This window comes from Pygocentrus nattereri, chromosome 3 (assembly GCF_015220715.1).
Source record: "Pygocentrus nattereri isolate fPygNat1 chromosome 3, fPygNat1.pri, whole genome shotgun sequence".
NCBI lineage: Eukaryota > Metazoa > Chordata > Actinopteri > Characiformes > Serrasalmidae > Pygocentrus > Pygocentrus nattereri.
In genome coordinates, this window is record NC_051213.1 from 49,262,169 (window position 1) to 49,267,168 (window position 5,000).

Here is a 5,000-nt window from a genome sequence, read left to right on the forward strand (position 1 = left end):
ACAGAGCCAGACTGAGGTCTGAGGACTGAGGAAGAAGCAGCAAGTTTTTAAACACCTCAGTGTCGCTGCTGGACTGAGAACAGTCCACCAATCAAAACTATCCAGCCAACAGTGTCCTGTGGGCAGCGTCCTGTGACCACTGATGAAGGACTAGAGGATGACCAACGCAAACTGTGCAGCAGCAGATGAGCGGTCGTCTCTGACTTTACATCTACGAGGTGGACTGACGAGGTAGGAGTGTCTAATAGAGTGGACAGTGAGTGGACACAGTGTTTAAAAACTCCAGCAGCACTGCTGTGTCTGATCCACTCGTACCAGCACAACACACCACCACATCAGTGTTACTGCAGTTACCACCCAAATAGTACCTGCTCTGTGAGTGTCCATGGGGGTCCTGACCACTGAAAAACAGGGAAAAGGGGGCTAACAATGTATGCAGAGAAACAGATGGACTACTGATGTAGATACTAGAGGGTTTTAAAACAAATGATAAAATATAATTCTATGAATGTTACCATATGGCATAATATGCAACCCTGGAATTGCAATGCATACACTGCACGGTTCCACAACTTGATGTTTTTATCAATATAATTATTGTCCCACTTTCTGCACTATAAAAACACTTAGGCATGTGGAATTTGTCCTGTGGCCTGTATTGATCACCCAGCATGTATGCATGCAGCACGTATTCCAGACTGCTGTTCCCTCGGCACGTGCTGTTGCCATATGGCAACAAAATGCAAACACACACACCTTCTAAACCGCTTCTCCTTCTGGGTCGCAGGGGGTGCTGGAGCCTATCCCAGCGGTCGTTGGTCGGAAGGCAGGATACGCTCTGGACAGGTCGCCAGTCCATTGCAGGGCAGACAGACAGACATACAGTCACTCACACCCAGAGCCAGTTTACCATGTCCAGTTGGCTTGACTGCATGTCTTTGGACCACGGGGGGAGCCCAAAAGAAACCCATGCAAACACGGGGAGAACATGCAAACTCCACACAGAAAGGACCCTGGTCGCCTGGCCGGGGAATCGAACCCCTGCTTGCTGTGAGGCAACAGCGCTACCCACCATGCCACCGTGCCGCCTCGACCCACACAAGACCCCTCAATCCTGTGTTTCCATGTGTATTTCAGACTTCATGCAGATGTAAAAAGTGGCTCATCAGATCAACCTGAAAAAATTCATTCATTCAAATTCGCACAATGAACTAGTTTTATTTACGATGAATAAACACTTTGAATGAACGAGCAATTAAAGTTGCTCTGTAACGGACGGGTTTGACCCCGAAACCCCTCGCTTTGAAGGCGGACCTGATTGCAACCGAGGTAACAGATTATTTTTTAGCCCCCTTTTACCCTGTTCTTCAGTGGTCAGGACCCCCATGGACCCGAGCAGGTAATGTTTGGGTGGTGGGTCATTCTCAGCACTGCAGTAACACTGACGTGGTGGTGCTGTGTTAGTGTGTTGCGCTGGTACGAGTGGATCAGACACAGCAGGAAAAAATGCAAATGTAAGCACATGTATATTAAACATTTGAACTGAATAAATATGTTGAATGAATGATTCTTTCAGGCATTGCCGGGTTGACCTGATGAGGCATCGTTGACAGCGGAAATATATATAATAATGGAAAAAGCGGCAAAGAGAATAACGGAACGCCTTCGTCTCCCGGCGCTGATGACACACTGTGTCATGTGACCTCAGTCATGCGATGATACATCGTGTTTCTGTCATGTGGAAAAACCGAGAGAAGGAGCTATTAAAGTTGCTCCGTAATGGACAGGTTTGACCCTGAAACCACGGCGGACCTGATTGTCACCGAGGTAATGGGTCGTTTTCCAGCTCCCTGCGCCTGTAGGCTGACCGCTGATGCCTTCTGGAGGGTCAGCAGTCTGTGACACATAAAAAGAGGAAAAGAGGAAAGAGGGAGAAAATGGAAGTCAGGGGAGAGGGTGGTGAAGGGGAGCCCACAGAGAAGAGGTGGAGGCGGTGAGGTGGGGGGCCTCCTGCTGCTGGAGCGGAAGTAAAGGAGGTAGCTGAGGGAGGAGCAGTGAGGGGCTTTCAATGATAAATGGCTGCAGCCGCTGTGCCGCAGCGGCATCGCCATCCAGTCTGCACTCGTTCTTCAAGGGTTCTTTAGGAAAGGCAACCATGAGTTCTATATAGAGCCGTTCGCATGGTGAAAGGGTTCTTCATATTGATGTAGAACGTGATATATATGGTTCTATGTGGAACACCAAACAGACTTCTGTTGTTGTTACAAGCTTGACATTGTCACAGTAGAAGAACCCTATTTTGCTGCTGTTTAGAACCATTTTTAAAAGGTTCTATATTTACTGTTAACACGCTTGATATCGTCACAATAGAAGAGCCAGTTTCAGTGCTATCTAGAACCATTTTCAAAAATCTAGTAAAATGATGTGGGATTTCAGTTTTGTCACTAGTTGGTCACCGTTCAGCCACAAGCCTGCAACAAGGGCTTTTTTGACAGGGACTTTTTTTAAGATAATTCGGTAACACCTATTATGAATGTTATGTTTGTAAGCATTTATAAACACATTCACATGTTATAATGCATTCATAAGGCTTTATAAACATGGCTATGAATATTTCTAAAAATGCGTTACAGGTTATAGCCATGCTTATGAGGCATTATGAATTGTTAACATAATGCATTATAAGTACTAATAACACATTCTAAGAGCTCATAAGCTGTATTACTCCGCTGTAAGTAAAGTGGAGCGTACTGGACTAAAGCCTCCTCCAGGGTTCAGACTGAGGCTTCAAGTTGAAGAATTTACTGAAGGATTTACTGAAACACTAAAACACAATAAAGCTCATTACAGGCTTCAAATGTCAGAGTTTAAACTAGAGCAACATCAGAGTTTCACCCAATGTGGGAAAGTCAATGTTCACCACTGTTAATGTTCACCACTGTTAATGTTCACCACTGTCGATGTTCACCACTGTCAATGTTCACCACTGTTAATGTTCACCACTGTCAATGTTCACCACTGTTAATGTTCACCACTGTTAATGTTCACCACTGTCGATGTTCACCACCGTTAATGTTCACCACTGTTAATGTGCACCACTGCTAATGTTCACCACCGTTAATGTTCACCACTGTTAATGTTCACCACTGTTAATGTTCACCACTGTCGATGTTCACCACTGTTAATGTTCACCACTGTTAATGTTCACCACTGTCGATGTTCACCACCGTTAATGTTCACCACCGTTAATGTTCACCACTGTTAATGTTCACCACTGTTAATGTGCACCACTGTTAATGTTCACCATTGTTAATGTTCACCACTGTTAATGTGCACCACTGTTAATTTTCACCACTGCTAATGTTCACCACCGTTAATGTTCACCACTGTTAATGTTCACCACTGTTAATGTGCACCACTGTTAATGTTCACCACTGTTAATGTTCACCACCGTTAGCCTGGCACTGACTTAACACTGCATATCCAATAGAACGCCAGCAGAAACCAGCACTGATGTACTGTAGTGTAGTGTAGTGTTACAGAGTGTAGGGTTCTAGTGCTTGACGTTAGAACCTGTGAGAGAACAAGTTACAATGACAGTGCTCTGCTATCTCACCTCTCCCTCTCCAGGCCTTCACTCCACAGTGACTTCGCGCTCAGCATGACGTCATAGGGGGTTCAGGGGAGGGGCTGATGGGTGCTCGGTTTGCTGCGATGTAATGTAGTGTAGCATTTAAAGTGGGACGCTGGGTAAGAAAAGCTCACTGTAGCAGTGGTTCTAGTCTGTTTGGAGCCTCTGAATATTCAGGACTGAAGCCCTGAAGATGCAGCTCTAACAGCTCCAGCGCTGAGAAATAAAACACTGGAAATCTCAGTAAATAAACTTTATATTTCTCTTTACTTTACGCTCTCCAAGCTGGAACTGACGTCTTTAGCACTGACAGCATAACATGTTATTAACACTACTTATAATGCATTATATTAACTATTCATAATGTATAATAAACATGGTTATAAAGTGTAGTATAGTGTAATTCGTTTTTATGAATATTTATAACCACGTTTATATTGCCTTATGAGTGCACTATAACATGTTATAAATGTGTTTATAGATGCTCCCTCCATAGAAAGTGTTACTGATATTTCTTCTACATGAAATTCTACTTTCCAAGTAATATTAACAAATTCTCGTCCCTTTTTTTGAGTAGTTCCTGTTTTGGAACAGCCGCCGTGGAAGCTCCTTAACGGGCGGCGAGGCAGCAGTGAAGGAGGGTTTTGTGGACACCGATGGAGCCGAAGGGCCGTGGAGATTGAGATGATGGATGTTAGCTGTGCAAATGGGGCCGTTAACCATTGACTTTTGATTAATGGTCTTCTGAGGCTTGCGAGGGTTACCAGGGAGACTGCAGGCTAGCCAGCTCCTGACGCTGGACCACACACTCAGCGCACTATACGCTGCCGGGTTTGTACAAGCCCCACATTTACCTCGTCTGAGAGGCTCTCCACTCCATCAAAAAGGTATTTAGTGCGGTCGAGTCGCGCTGCTCGTCTTACGGGAGGCCTACCTGACACCGATAGCGCTAAGCACACGTGGGCTTACATAATACAGCTTCATGTCTACACCAGTTCCGCCTTGTCTAACAACAGACAACGAGTCAGGGCTCTCAGATATCAGTGGGGCGATCTCGCTCTCCATCTTTCTTATCGCCGTCTCCATCTCCACACTCCCTCTGTCTCCCGCTGACTGCCTCTGTGATACCACTGCTTTGTTCCTTTGTTCACTCTTTGCCGCGGGGCGGTTAAGGAAAGTGAACTTAGCACAACTCGCATGCCACGCTCTTTAAAAAGATGGTTCTTTCAGGTTCTTTAGCGAAGGAAATGATTCCATTCACACCCGTGAGTTCTATATAGACCCGTTTGCATGCTAAACTGCTTCTCTGCACGGTAAAATCGCCTCTCAGATTGATGGAGAATGTGTTTCTGTCGCTGTCGTCAGAAGA